This window comes from Arachis ipaensis, chromosome B08 (genome assembly GCF_000816755.2).
Source record: "Arachis ipaensis cultivar K30076 chromosome B08, Araip1.1, whole genome shotgun sequence".
Lineage (NCBI taxonomy): Eukaryota > Viridiplantae > Streptophyta > Magnoliopsida > Fabales > Fabaceae > Arachis > Arachis ipaensis.
The window spans coordinates 32018553-32035427 of record NC_029792.2 but is presented as its reverse complement, the minus strand read 5'-3'; the positions used below and the strand labels follow the sequence as shown (position 1 = coordinate 32035427).

General features: G+C 37.9%; 1 pseudogene; it reads left to right on the top strand.

Moving 5' to 3' along the window:
- LOC107610871 overlaps nucleotides 974-16875 on the top strand; it is a 17665-nt pseudogene continuing 1763 nt past the window's right edge.

The following is a 16875-nucleotide window of genomic DNA, read 5'->3' as shown; positions in this document are numbered from 1 at the left end:
AAAACTCTCTAATATAGGCGGATTGCTTTTGCAAGGTAGGAGGAAGTTTCTTTGAAAAATAAGCTATAGGATGTCGCTGCTGAATCAGAACAGCACCAATACCCGTACCTGACGCATCGGTCTCTACCTCAAATGGAAGGTTAAAATTAGGTAGTGCTAGCACTTGTTTAGTAGAGATCGCTTGCTGTAATTGATGGAATGCCAACATGGCTTGATCAGATCAAACAAAAGCGTCCTTTTTCAACAAATCAGTAAGAGGAGCAGCTAAGGTTGCATAACCTTTAATAAAATGGCAATAATATCCTGTGAGGCCTAGAAAAGCATGAAGCTGCTTAACACTACTAGGTTGGGGCCAATCTTGAATTGCTTGCACTTTAGTCGATTCCGTGAGAACACCACTACCTGTAATCGTGTGGCTTAAGTAATCCACATCGTTAGTTCCAAAAAGGCATTTAGAGAGCTTGGCAAAGAGAGTTTCCTGTCTTAGCAGCTTCAATACCAATTTCAAATGCTCAAGATGACTATCAAAAGAACTGCTGTATACCAATATGTCATCAAAGAATACCAACACAAACTTATGTAAGTATGCTTTGAAGACATCATTCATAAGGCTCTGAAAAGTAGCAGGGGCATTAGTGAGGCCAAAAGGCATTACCAACCATTCGTATAAGCCATGATGAGTACGGAAAGCCGTTTTAAAACGGTCCTCAGGTTTAACCAAAATCTTATGGTAGCCAGATCGTAAATCCAACTTAGAAAAGACAGTGGCCCCAAACAATTCATCCAATAACTCATCAACAGTTGAGATAGGAAAACTGTCTTTAATAGTGACACTGTTCAATGCTCTATAATCAGTACAAAATCGTCATGTGCCATCCTTTTTTTTTTACTAAGATGACTGGTGATGAGAAGGGGCTCTTGCTGGGTTGGATTATCCCCTCTTGTAACATGTCTTGTACCATCGATTCAATTTATGATTTCAAGCTATGGGGATACCGATAAGGACGAGCTTTTACAGGTTCAGCCCCAGCCACTAATGGAATGCTATGGTCCTGAGAGCGTTGCGGAGGGAGACGTGATGGCATGGCAAAAATAGCGACGTACTTACGCAACAGGGAAGCCAAAGCAGGGTCTAAGGAAGCAGGAAGTGGTAAGCTAGCCTGTGAGGTATCAGCTGGTGTTTGGAGTTCCAAAGTGAAGGCTTCGGCAATTGTATGTGTAGAGACCAGCCTTTGAATGTGATGGAATTGAATCTGAGAAGCCATAGAATTCTTCTCACCCCAAATCGTTACAAACTTTCCTTGGTGCACAAAGTGCAAGAATGAGGCATTATAGTCCACAATATGTGCTTTTAAGGTCATCAACCAAGTAGTTCCTATGACCAAATCACCACCTACCACATGAAGGACATATACCTCAGGTATTGAGATGGTACACCCTGCCACATTGATGTCTAGATTAGCAATTTTTTCTTCTACTGTCAGAATATTGAAATCTCCAACAATCACCTTAATTCCTGGAGCAGGTTCGATAGGAAGATTCAAAAACTTAGTGATGCGTGGCTGGATAAAGCTATCAGAGCTACCACTATCAATTAAGGCCTGCACCTCTAAGCTATTGATGGAAACTTTGACACGAATGGTAGATGGTCCTGGAGTACCGTGCATTGCATTACAGGACAAATGGTGGTCCAGCACCTGACCTTCCAAGGATTCAAGTGTGTTATCCGCAAACACCAGTTCTGCAAGGTCACCAACAGGAGCCATATTCTCGTCTAATTCTAATTTTAGCCATATGAATTGACGATTTGTGCAGCGGTGGCTGGCGGAAAATCGTTCGTCGCACTAATAACAAAGACCCTTCTCCCGTTTACTCTGAATCTCAGCAGGGGTCAACCTCCGAACTAGGTTTTTAAGTGGAGTGTGAGAGCGTTGTGATGGTGTCGGAAGTAATGCGAGAAGAGTGTTACGGTTGGGCAGCCATGAAGATGGAGAAGAATTGGGAGTTGTGAATTGTGGTTTGTGAGTAGCAGGGCCATATGTGGTTTTTGGCGAAGAAGTCAATTTCTCTTCATAGAGTCTAGCTAAGGACACTGCCCTCATCAAAGATGGGGGACATTGAGCTTTAACCTCCCGCCGTACCTCAGGTTTCAGTCCACTAACAAAACAGTCTCGGAGCACTTCAGGAGGATCAATGTGAGTACGATTTGCCAAAGCAACAAATTCTGAATAATACTCGCTTACCGTGCTACCTTGCTGCAGCTTGAATAACAATTCTCGTGGTCACTTGAACAGTGACGGGCCAAATTCGAGCTCAATCGCCCGCTTCACTTGGTTTCATGAGCGAAACTGAGCAAAACGTTGGGACATTTGAAACCAGATAAACCCCCTTTTTAGGGTTTATCTTGTGTTGAATTTAGAGCATTTTGATAACATTTTCTCATATTTATTCAATAAAATAGCATGATTTTGTGATTGTCTTCTTATTTGTGCTTAGATGTGAAAACATGTTTTTTAGACCTTTAATTCGATGATTTTTATCTTCTTTTGATTCCACTAGATGCCTTGATATGTTTGCTAGTGATTTCAGGTTGAAAAGGCTAAGAAGGGATCAAAGGAGTGAAAGGAAAGCATACAAAGTGGAGAAATTATGAAAAGCTAAAGATTTGGAAAAAGCCCATGGGCGCGCGCGCACTATGCACCTACACGCGGATTGCGAAATGCTCCAGGGACGCGTACGTGCACTGTGCGCGTATGCGCCGAAGGCTGCACGTGAGTTTTAAAGAAGAACTCATGCCTGGCGATTTTGGAGGATTTCTGGCCCCATTTGGAGCTGAGTTTTTGGTGGGAAAAAGGCTAAATAGACTAAGGAATGAAGGGAAATGCATGATGACATTCATTCACACACTTTTAGATCTAGTTTTTAGTTAGTTTTAGAGAGAGAAGCTCTCTCTTCTCTCTAGGATTAGGATTAGGTTTAGGTCAATAATCTTAGATCTAGGTTTTAATTCATGCTTTCATCTACTTTTGCTTCTCAATTTCTTGTTGTTACATTCATCATTCTTCTATTGTTTGTTATAATTTCTTCTATTTTGTTTCTATGATTTGTTATAGATCTACTTTTGTTCATTCTATTTTCTTTCAATTCAATTTGAGGTAATTCATGATAATTGTGTTTCTGTTGATTGTTGTTATTAATTCCTTGCAATAATTGTTGTTAGATTCTATTCTTGTTGTCAATTTACTATGTTTCCTTTTGTGCCTTCCAAGTGTTTGATGAAATGCTAGGAAGAATGTTAGAGTAGAATTTTGTGCTCTTGGATTGGGAAGGTAACTTAGGAACTCTTGAGTTACTAATGTCCAAGTAATTGATGATTGGGAGCCATTAACGCTAGATCTCACTAATTGAATTGGTGGAGAACTAGGACTTATGGACTTGGATTGATATAGCTCACTTGACTTTCCTTTACTATTAGTTAGAGGATGACTTAGTGGGATTGATCCTTACCAATTCTCATGTTGTGGTTATTATAAGGATAGAGATCCTTGACCACCAAACCTTGCCAAGACCGCTTTATCATTTACACTTCCATTGCCATTTACTTTTCTTGTTTCTTATCCAAAACCCCAAAATATACAACTCATAACTAATAACAAGAACACTACCCTGCGATTCCTTTGAGAGACGACACAAGGTTTAAATACTTCGGTTATTAGGATTATTAGGGGTTTGTACTTGTGACAAACAAATTTTTGTATGGAAGGATTATTGTTGGTTTAGAAACTATACTTTACAACAAGATTTCATTAGTGAAATTCTAAACCGTCAATTTTCCAATCATCAGGCAGCACCAGTCATGTGAATCGCAGCAATTCCGATTTGTTCTTCTTCGGGAACTTGAAAAAAATCAAAATACTGGTCCATTGAAAAAAACTACCCCAAAGCGTTAGTACCATCAAATTTCAGCAAATCGAAATTCACTCGACGAGAATGCAGAGATGAACGATGTTGTGGAACAACGCTTGAGTTCGAACCATGGGAGGGCTTAGGTATCTCAGATCGATGCCTGTAACACCCTAACTATCAAAATGTCACGCTTCCGGCTACGCCACTTTGATAGCTCGAGTATTACCACGACTTTTATAATATTTAAGACTAAAATATGAGCCTGTTTAAAACTCAAAAGCGATTTTATAAAAGTTTGAAAATTGGTTATAAATATAGTCAATTAAGAGAAAAACTGAATCACCATTTTTTTTAAAAAACTAGAAGTAAGGACATAAAAAGACACGTTGCATCAAGACAAGTTCAAAATCATGTCGAAAAATTACATGAATCAAGAAAATAGCTCAAACAGAGAAAGACGGATACACCAAGAAATTCAAACCGGCATATGCAATTTAGAATCAAGAAGAATGCATATGAACAGAAAAATAGGATTGAAAACATCAAACTGCTTCCCAAAAGAATTGACAAGAACATCAAAATAGGCTAAGAAACAATAGGTCATATGACATTCAACAGAATCTAAAGCACATAACTGAGTAACCTCAAGAAATAGTTTCTAACGTTTCCAAAACCCGCGATTTACTTTACTCAAAACTCGTATATCATCTATGATAACCCATCAGTGCTTTCATATACATAATTCACTAGTATTAAGCCGGCCAAACTTAATATCAGGAATTATGCAACGCAAGACTAATGGCATTAATCAATAGACAGTCATGTGCATAAAGCTCTAATTCTCATCATTCAACAAGTATATATATACATATACATAACACTAGTTTACAATTATACATATCATAATTTCCTATCCCTCTTACAAGCTTCATAAAGATAAATGTGAGGAAAAAAATAATAGCTACGGTGATACAAAAAGACCGAATAAACAGAAAATAAACATAACTCTCCTAAAGCTTCGTCTTCCATATCCTGAAAAGGAATAACCTGTAGGGGAGTGAGAACGTCGTCCTCGCTTGTTCTCACTATAGGATTACAGAATTTGCTATAACAAGATACGTAAAGATAAGATCATTCTTAGAGTTCAGTGATCATTGCTCGTCTTATGAGTCTTTCCAAAAACCATAGGTTCACATTCGTAATCCAGAAAATTTCTTTTTTGAAAACTTGCTAAATTTCTCAAATATTCTAAAACAAAACCTTTTTCCTTTCTCAAAAGAAAATGTCTGAAAAGTTTTTCCTAGACCGCAACCATGAAAGCAGTTACCTACGCGGTATAAATGATCATCTCGTTCCAAGCATAGGTTCATTAAGTCTATACTGAACCGATCAGATACTTTATACAGAACTAGGACTCAATATACCAATCACGGCCGCCCATCCAATCCAACACGTCCCCTGGCCCAAACAGCTCAATCAGCAACCAACTCATCACAAACCAATCAATTCAAACACAATCACAATTAATGTGGTTCAAGCACAATCAAGAGCAATTACAACAAGTATAACAGTTAGCAGTTAACATAAGTATTCACATAGGTAAACCAAATACAATATGCACACCCAAACAATATCACATAGATGCAAATGATGAATGCCTATCCTACTGGTTATGATATCACATTGTCGGTTCAATTGCCAACCCGACACATTCCCATGGGAATGTTGCCCTTCGGTCACGTATAAATGGGAACCCTCTGGGATAACGTGCCCGCCACACGGTCCAGGATGTTAGTGCCTGCACACTCGTGTGATCCGAAAGGATGTGAGTGGGATACTTTGCCTCCGACCTCACATCTACACGTAAGTGGGATTAACCACCGTCCTTACGCGGGCGCGGCAACCTCGACAAGCGGGATTAACCACCGTCCTTGCCAGGCGCAAGCGACTTATCAACAATATCGTCATTTATCAAATCTCTCAGCATAAGCGGGACGAACCTGGCCCTTATGCCTACCAACCAATAACTAATCAATCTTGATGATATCCACAATCAATCAGGCTCAATAACTGATTTCAAATTCATTCTTGGCCCATTTTCTTTTAAATAACAAACGTATTCAATTCACAACTAGCCAAGATTCACTTTTCAAAACGGAGCCACTTTCCACATCTTTCCAACACTTCCAAAGATCTCAAAACCATGCCAAGTTCAAAATCTCTTTGAAAGACTCAAAATCATTCATTTCTAAATCAAGATTTGGTCGTAAGATTCCTCAGTGGAGTCTCAAAACTTCAGGGGAGAATAACCTAACTCATTTCTTAAATTCCTTGAAAACCTCCGAAACTTTAACGTCTTGAGTTGAATAAATAGAATAGGGTTTAAACCCAAAACCAAATCGTGTTTCCAATTATTCCGCACCAATTTCAAAACCAACCAAACTTAAGCCAAAACCAAATCATTTTTAAACCGAAAACCAATTTCAGTTTCATTCTTAAATCTGTTTCCAAGGGCTCAGGAAGTGTTTCAATTTTAATAAATCAAAGTTTCAGAAAATACTTCAAGCTCTTCCTAAATGTCGTAAAGTGAAATAGATTAATTGAAAACCACGTTTATTTTAAACCCATTAAAACCCCCTCCAAGATCTGTTTACGTAAATCAATTTCCAAAACATAAAAAGTTCATATTTAAATTGATTTTTAAGGCATAATTCCTTTCTTAATAATTACATCCAAGATATAGAGATTTTCCTACTAAGGCAAGTTCAAACATAATTTATTTCTCAAATATTTAAGTCAAAGCATAATTCATTCTTTTCCAAAATAACAATTCCAATCAAAATCTCAGATTTTCTAGAAATTTCGGTAGCATCTCCCATAAAACTTGGACTTTGCCACCCTTTTCGGGTCCCAACAAAACCAATCATCAATCCTTTCTGACAGGTTCAAGACTAAATCAGTTTCCAATAAAACAAAACTCAACTTTCAAATTATCAAAAATCATTCAAATCAACCAATCTATAAATCTCCAATTTATCAAAATCAGACATTGTTACAATCAAACAAGCACCCATATTCATTCAAGATAAAACCAGACAATTTATAAGACTCACATAACCACCAGAAATACATTTTGTACAGCATATCTATTTATAACAACTTCCACTTTAAAATGAATCAGTTTGTATAAAAAGCCCCTACCTCGATACATTGAAATCACAACCCAAACTCGCTAACTGGCTCCTTTCGTATTGACCTGAATCAACTGCAGTCAAAACCTCAGCTCCAACCCGCTTTCTCAGCAACCACAACCACTCTAATCGCAATATATAATAGCCGAGATTAACTCTCATAACAACGAATGCTACAACACCTCAATGTATAATGGAGCAGTAACTAGAGGGCTTTCAGATCGAGACGCTTACTGAACGAAGAAAGAACGGCTGAACCGAAACAGCGGCGGTCTTCGAACCGGCTTGGCGGCAACCCGGCAGCCACCTCAAATAGCAGCGGCTACTCGATTCCGACAACAACAACTAAAATTAACATGCAACGACAATGAAGCTTCCGGAAACCCAAAGGAAACGAAGACCAACTTAAACCCTTACCGGCCGTGGCGTTCCTGGCGGCAGCAGTGGCGGCATGGAACTCCGGTGATGCACGACAATGGCGAAGCCAGCAACGCGGCGGCGACAGCAGCTCCGCGGCGATTCTCCCTCTCTTCTTTGTGAACGGCGACTGGCAGCAGGGATGGTGGATGGCGGCGGCGCAAGCAATGGGACGCGGTGGCGAATTCCTTCCCGTGGTGACTCCCTCGCGAGTCTTCTCTCTCTGCCCGATTTCTCTCTCTCGTCGTGCTCGCCGGCAGAGGCAAGATGGCGACGACAGAACCCAGGCGGTAGCTCTCCGGCGCGGATCTTGGCTCGCGCTCGCCTCTTCTCTCTCCTCCATGGTTGGCGATTGTGGCAACGGGAAGAAGCTCGATGGCATCCTCTTCCTTCCCGCAAGCTTTTTCCCTCAGCGCGACGGCGTGGTGACCTAGCGGCAAGACGGCGCAACTCTGGAGCGGCTCCTCCCTCTCCTGGCGACAGCAACGGCGACGGCGCTCCTCACCGGCACCGCACCATCCCTCTTTCCCGATTCCTCACTCTCTCTCCGTTTCGACCTCCTGGCGGCGTCACGACGGCGACGACGGTGGCAGTGATGCCCACCGGTGCCACCTCCTTTCCTTTCTCATCTCTTTCCCCTCCGGTCCTCCCCCTCTTCTCTTTTTCCCTTTCTATCTCTTCCTTTCTTCATTTTGTTTGCAGCTACTGCATGCTGTTGTTAGGGTTAGGTGCACTAGTGTGCTCTGGGTCAGGGGAACCGGGTAACCGGGTAGGGTTTCCAGGGTTAGGGTTGTGTGTGTTGAGTTTTAGGATTAGGGTAAAATTAGGTACAAGGGTAATTTTGTAATTTCAAATAAAATAGGGATAATATGGTAATTGAAAATAAATTCTAATCCAACAATAATAATATATATATAATACTATTTGATCATCCATTTTGCAAATTATTTTTAATAAAATATTCAAATCCAAAAATTAGAAATAATATACTAAATTTCTTTATTTTCCAAAATAGTAGTATCAATATTTTAAAATATTAATTATTTAGTCCAAATCATATAAAAATCCTTATTATTTCACAACTACCAACTTTACAATTTAAATATATAAAATAACTCAATAATTGTAAAATTAGATAAAATCTTAATTTAAATAGCCCAAACTCATTATTTTTAGATTTCTAGAACTTTAAGTTGTAAATAGAGAAATACTCCATAAGCATAGAGTTTGGATAAAAACCTTAATTTATTTCAAATCCAATTAATCAAAACTACCTTTAATTACCTTCAATAAGATAATTTATCAAAATTAAAAATATAAATAAATATATGATTTGAGATTAGTTCAAAATAGGACTTCTCAAAAGTCTTGGGTCTTACATTCCACCCACCTTATAAAAATTTTCGTCCTCGAAAATTAAAGTAATACATAATATAGTACATAGCCTTAAATACCTTTTAGAAAAGTAAGAGATCTTAACACATATATATACATAAGTTCAAATACCTGATATCCATAAGATTTAAATATAAAGGTAAGGTATAGTGTAAGGTGAAGGATACAAGATAGGCTCAATGCAAAAGGTTATATGGTTTCAAAATCTTACAAAAGCTTGGAGAAACAATATAAGGTGCAAGTCAAGATAGGCGTTCACAAAGCAGAGCTATAGTTAATGTGGCAAAAGGCTACAAGACAAGTTGGTATTAAAACAACGGATATAACATTTCCTCACAGATCTCTTACCCCTTCGAAACTCCCACTTCCCAACTCCATCAATCACTTCACAACTCCATAACCGGTCACAAACCTAACATTCGCAGACTCTTCCACGAGAAACAAAACTCCCACAATTTCTCATAACGTTGCACTCTTACCACTCATCTTCCGTATCCATGAACAGGCCTTAAAGAACTACGAATCGTATTACTATACCTAAAGATTGCACGTGACATCAAAACAATTCTCGAGTTTACTCAGAAAGGTAAAAGACTTTAAAATAGAAGGACAAACAACAAGGATAATCTCCGCAAGAGTTCTGAAAGAATTGTTGAATCTACAAGTAAACAAGGATGTACAATCGATGAAGTGTATTGGAAAGAAATTCAGTTTAACAACCTCAAAGATGACTCCTGAATCAGATACAACTGATAGGAACACAAAAGGATAAGCAAGATAGTAATTTGGAACTAAATCAAGCTGAGTTAACAAGTATAAAATCATAGAAGAAGGTCAACTAAAGCTAGTGATGACACTCTCAAGATTTAAAATTTTTGATCAAGTTCACATAATACATTTGAATATAGAGAATGAAAAACTGAAAGAAGATCACCTCCTGTGCTAAAAGAAAAGTATGTAACTCGCAGTTCACAAAAGGGTAACATAAACATATATCAAAACTGCAATATGGTTAAAAGAAAACTAAATTGTGTTTCATCCAAATAGTTTCCAAGTAAAAGATAGAATAGGTGAGGGTTGAAAATTGAAAGTCAATTGGGTTAAGGCCAAAACAATCTTTCGAAAATCCTGAAAGACATTTAGGTACTCAATTAGCTAAAAGTATACACTGATATTGTGGCAGGATTGTAAGAAAATCAAACGTCTGTTCAAGAACTCTCAAAGTCTAAATTCAAACAAGTGTGTATAAAATTTTATAGCAAATATGGAACAAGTTAAACTCTATTTAGAAAAGGAAACCCTGAGGTAAAAATTTACTTATCAGTCGGTTTCAAAACTTTATTTAAAATAATGCATGTCAACTCCAAAATAACTTTTCCAATTTAAAGGATAGCTATGGATGCAATTTTTAAGCGAGAAAAATTGATTTAAGTTTCTTAAGAGAATCCAAAACTTGCTTCAAAAGTTCACATCAAAACTCTAAGAATACACTTGAAATTGCCATCACATAAGAATATTCAAGAGTATTAAAATGTACTTAAAAGGGAATTAGACCAAACAAGAAAGGATCTCAAGTCAAGGGAGTTCAAACAAGATCCACGAAGCATGGGACACCAAACAAGCTTTCCATTGGTTCAAAATGATGCAACACTCGTCAGGAAAAACAACTCAATCAACAGTGAATTTTCAAGAAAGAACCTTTGACTAAAGAAGGACAATTGGGAGGACAAACAACACACTAGATAGAAACAATTTAAGTTGACTTAGAGGAGCATGAAATTCACAAGAGAAGGAAAACTGTGACTACTAGTGGTGTTCATAAAAGAAAAAGAGTAGTTAAAAACAAAATCAAGTATCATGACCATAGAAACACAAGCTTAAAGAATTAGCCCATACTTGAGAGGAAAGGTATGAACCTAATATTTTCAAAAGAACAACAATTACGTAAATAATGTATCATACTAAATTAAAGTCAATTTGTCAAACGAAAACTAACTGAAAATAAAGTGAAAAGCCTTTCCTTTAAGAATTTAAAAATACCTAAGTACGTAATCAAATAGAGTTATGTATAGGGACCGTAATAAAATTATGTTGAAAAGTCAAATTGTATTTAAAGTAAGTGTAGTTCCATAAACCAGTAAAAGAACATGCGAGGTATTAGAAATAAATAGTTTTTAAATTGCATAAGGAATTTTCAAAGTTTTATATAGATAGGTGTATATAAAATCAAAAGCGATTTTATAAAAGTTTGAAAATTGGTTATAAATATAGTCAATTAAGAGAAAAACTGAATCACCATTTTTTTAAAGACTAGAAGTAAGGACATAAAAAGACACGTTGCATCAAGACAAGTTCAAAATCATGTCGAAAAATTACATGAATCAAGAAAAGAGCTCAAACAGAGAAAGACAGATACACCAAGAAATTCAAACCGGCATATGCAATTTAGAATCAAGAAGAATGCATATGAACAGAAAAATAGGATTGAAAACATCAAACTGCTTCCCAAAAGAATTGACAAGAACATCAAAATAGGCTAAGAAACAATAGGTCATATGACATTCAACAGAATCCAAAGCACATAACTGAGTAACCTCAAGAAATAGTTTCTAACGTTTCCAAAACCCACGATTTACTTTACTCAAAACTCGTATATCATCTATGATAACCCATCAGTGCTTTCATATACATAATTCACTAGTATTAAGCCGGCCAAACTTAATATCAGGAATTATGCAACGCAAGACTAATGGCATTAATCAATAGACAGTCATGTGCATAAAGCCCTAATTCTCGTCATTCGACAAGACATATTACATGACAAACGCTCAGAGTATGCAATTGAAGCATAGTCGGTCTTGAAAAGTTTTTCCTAGACCGCAACCATGAAAGCAGTTACCTACGCGGTATAAATGATCATCTCGTTCCAAGCATAGGTTCATTAAGTCTATACTGAACCGATCAGATACTTTATACAGAACTAGGACTCAATATACCAATCACGGCCTCAAACCCATCCAATCCAACATGGCCCCCGGCCCAAACAGCTCAATCAGCAACCAACTCATCACAAACCAATCAATTCAAACACAATCACAATTAATGTGGTTCAAGCACAATCAAGAGCAATTACAACAAGTATAACAGTTAACAGTTAACATAAGTATTCACATAGGCAAACCAAATACAATATGCACACCCAAATAATATCACATAGATGCAAATGATGAATGCCTGTCCTACTGGCTGTGATATCACATTGTCGGTTCAATTGCCAACCTGACACATTCCCATGGGAATGTTGCCCTTCGGTCACGTATAAATGGGAACCCTCTGGGATAACGTGCCCGCCACACGATCCAGGATGTTAGTGCCTGCACACTCGTGTGATCCGAAAAGATGTGAGTGGGATACTTTGCCTCCGACCTCACATCTACACGTAAGCGGGATTAACCACCGTCCTTACGCGGGTGTCGCAACCTCGACAAGCGAGATTAACCACCGTCCTTGCCAGGCGCAAGCGACTTATCAACAATCTCGTCATTTATCAAATCTTTCAGCATAAGCGGGACGAACCCGGCCCTTATGCCTACCAACCAATAACTCATCAATCTTAATGATATCCACAATCAATCAGGCTCAATAACTGATTTTAAATTCATTCTTGGCCCATTTTCTTTTAAATAACAAACGTATTCAATTCACAGCTAGCCAAGATTCACTTTTCAAAACAGAGCCACTTTCCACATCTTTCCAACACTTCCAAAGATCTCAAAACCATGCCAAGTTCAAAATCTCTTTGAAAGAATCAAAATCATTCATTTCTAAATCAAGATTTGGTCGTAAGATTCCTAAGCGGAGTCTCAAAACTTCAGGGGAGAATAACCTAACTCATTTCTTAAATTCCTTGAAAACCTCCGAAACTTTAACTTCTTGAGTTGAATAAATAGAATAGGGTTTAAACCAAAATCCAAATTGTGTTTCCAATTATTCCGCACCAATTTCAAAACCAACCAAACTTAAGCCAAAACCAAATCATTTTTAAACCGAAAACCAATTTCAGTTTCATTCTTAAATCTGTTTCCAAGGGCTCAGGAAGTTTTTCAATTTTAATAAATCAAAGTTTCAGAAAATACTTCAAGCTCTTCCTAAATGTCGTAAAGTGAAATAGATTAATTGAAAACCACGTTTCTTTTAAACCCATTAAAACCCCCTCCAAGATCTGTTTACGTAAATCAATTTCCAAAACATAAAAATTTCATATTTAAATTGATTTTTAAGGCATAATTCCTTTCTTAATAATTACATCCAAGATATAGAGATTTTCCTACTAAGGCAAGTTCAAACATAATTTATTTCTCAAATATTTAAGTCAAAGCATAATTCATTCTTTTCCAAAATAATAATTCCAATCAAAATCTCAGATTTTCTAGAAATTTCGACAGCATCTCCCCCAAAACTTGGACTTTGCCACCCTTTTCGGGTCCCAACAAAACCAATCATCAATCCTTTCTGACAGGTTCAAGACTAAATCAGTTTCCAATAAAACAAAACTCAACTTTCAAATTATCAAAAATCATTCAAATCAACCAATCCATAAATCTCCAATTTATCAAAATCAGACATTGTTATAATCAAACAAGCACCCATATTCATTCAAGATAAAACCAGACAATTTATAAGACTCACATAACCACCAGAAATACATTTTGTACAGCATATCTATTTATAACAACTTCCACTTTAAAATGAATCAGTTTGTATAAAAAGCCCCTACCTCGATACGTTGAAATCACAACCCAAACTCGCTAACTGACTCCTTTCGTATTGACCCGAATCGACTGCAGTCAAAACCTCAGCTCCAACCCGCTTTCTCAGCAACCACAACCACTCTAATCGTAACATATAATAGGCGAGATTAACTCTCATAACAACGAATGCTACAACACCTCAACGTATAGTGGAGCAGTAACTAGAGGGCTTTCAGATCGAGACGCTTACCGTATGAAGAAAGAACGGCTGAACCGAAACAGCGGCGGTCTCCGAACCGGCTTGGTGGCAGCCCGGCAGCCACCTCAAACAGCAGCGGCTACTCGATTCCGACAACAACAACTGAAATTAACATGCAACGAAAATGAAGCTTCCGGAAACCCAAAGGAAACGAAGACCAACTTAAACCCTTACCGGCCGTGGCGTTCCTGGCGGAAGCAGCGGCGACATGGAACTCCGGTGACGCAGCAGTAGCGCAAGCACGACAACGGCAAGGCCAGCAACGCGGCGGCGACAGCAGCTCCGTGGCGATTCTCCCTCTCTTCTTTGCGAACGGCGACTGGCAGCAGGGATGGTGGATGGCGGCGGCGCAAGCAATGGGACGCGGTGGCGAACTCCTTCCCGTGGTGACTTCCTCGCGAGTCTTCTCTCTCTGCCCGATTTCTTTCTCTCGTCGTGCTCGCCGGTAGAGGCAAGATGGCGACGACAGAACCCAGGTGGTAGCTCTCCGGTGTGGATCTTGGCTCGCGCTCGCCTCTTCTCTCTCCTCCATGGTTGGCGATGGTGGCGACGGGAAGAAGCTTGATGGCGTCCTCTTCCTTCCCGCAAGCTTTCTCCCTCAGTGCGATGGCGTGGTGACCTAGCGGCAAGACGGCGCAACTCTGGAGCGGCTCCTCCCTCTCTTGGCGACAGCAACAGCGACGGCGCTCCTCGCCGGCACCGCACCATCCCTCTTTCCCGATTCCTCACTCTCTCTTCGTTCCGACCTCCTGGCGGCGTCACGACGGCAGCGACGGTGGCAGTGACGCCCACCGGCGCCACCTCCTTTCCTTCCTCCTCTCTTTCCCCTCCGTTCCTCCCCCTCTTCTCTTTTTCCCTTTCTATCTCTTCCTTTCTTCATTTTGTTTGCAGCTACTGCATGCTGTTGTTAGGGTTAGGTGCACTAGTGTGCACTGGGTCAGGGGAACCGGGTAACCGGGTAGGGTTTTCAGGGTTAGGGTTGTATGTGTTGAGTTTTAGGATTAGGGTAAAATTAGGTACAAGGGTAATTTTGTAATTTCAAATAAAATAAGGATAATATGGTAATTGAAAATAAATTCTAATCCAACAATAATAATATATATAAAATACTATTTGATCATCCGTTTTGCAAATTATTTTTAATAAAATATTCAAATCCAAAAATTAGAAATAATATACTAAATTTCTTTGTTTTCCAAAATAGTAGTATCAATATTTTAAAATATTAATTATTTAGTCCAAATCATATAAAAATCCTTATTATTTTACAACTACCAACTTTACAATTTAAATAGCCCAAACTCATTATTTTTAGATTTCTAGAACTTTAAGTTGTAAATAGAGAAATACTCCATAAGCATAGAGTTTGGATAAAAACCTTAATTTATTTCAAATCCAATTAATCAAAACTACCTTTAATTATCTTCAATAAGATAATTTATGAAATTAAAAATATAAATAAATATATGATTTGAGATTAGTTCAAAATAGGACTTCTCAAAAATCTTGGGTCTTACAATGCCTGTGCTGGTTCTGAAGAAGCTGCGTAAGAGAATCCTGGATGGCGTCGATTTTGAGATTAGTGGCTTCGGAAGCACGAGCGCGTTCAGATCTGTTCTCCTCCGTGATGGATTCGAACATCTGGAATAGCTTTTTAATGTCGGCCTCCATGCCTTTCATTCACGTGTTGTCAGCTATGGCCATGGTGATGAAAGCACCAATTGATAGGGTGGAGCTCAGAAATAATAATAATAAGAAGAAGAAATGAGGTATGTATTTATATTTAATTGAAGGAATTTACAAGTAATTGGTAAGTGAAGAACATATATAAGTGTTGTAAGAAGAAATAGAAAAATAAAAGGGGATAGTGCAGCAGAATGATGCAAAAGGGTATAGTAATTCTTCAATTTCTCCAAGCATAACAGTACCTGAAAAATTAGAAAGAAAAATAGTTGAGAAAGGAAATAGAAGGGAAAGGAATAAAGAAACAGGGGAGAAGAGAAGGGAACAATACAAGGGGAAGGCAAATGTACCAGCAATCACTGCCTAACATAACCACACAGCCTCTTGCTTTTAATTCTCTCTCTGGTACTTCTTCTTGGACCCACATCATGCTGATTGAGTGCCAGCTGTCCTTCTGTTGCAACAATATTTCCTTCTGAAGTTGTAAGTTTTTTATTTATGTGCTCTTCCTCATTCCTGTGCCTAACATGTTATTTGACTTTGATATCGTCCAAGTTGCTACAAATGGTTTCTCATATTCTAATAAACTCAGACAATGTGGATTTGGAGCTGTTTACAAGGTAAAGCAATGCTATTTTATTTTCACAGTATCATCTTATTTATCAAAGCTCAAAACAAACCTCAAAGCAATGAACAAATGATGAAATCCACTAACCATGATATATTTTTAGGGTAATCTACCTAATGGACAAATGATTGCTGTCAAAAGGTTGTCAAGGGACTCAGGCCAAGGAGCTTTGGAATTTAAGAATGAAAGCTTCCGCATCGAAATTTAGTTAAGCTCCTTGGTTTTTGTTTTGAAAGAGATGAAAGGTTACTTATCTACGAATTTGTTCCCGATAAAAGTCTTGACCACTTCATATTTGGTAGGTTGAATTTTACTCAAAGAAATATTAAGAGCGATCAAAATTTATTATTTTTGGTCATCAGTTTATCATCAATTCACTTACTTTAATCTAGTTCCTTTAATCTAATAATCTAACATACTTTATCCCATACTTTTAAATATTAATGACTAATTGATGACTAAAAATAATAAATTCTGATAGTTCTCTAACATTCTTCTTTTACTCATTTAGTTCTCAAAACCTAAAATATTTAGGCAATGGATTATCTTTTAGTCAAATTAATTTTTTTAAATACCTTTTTTTTTCTTTCTCTTATTTATTTGTTAATTTTATTTTTAAATTACTATAATTACTACTACAAACAA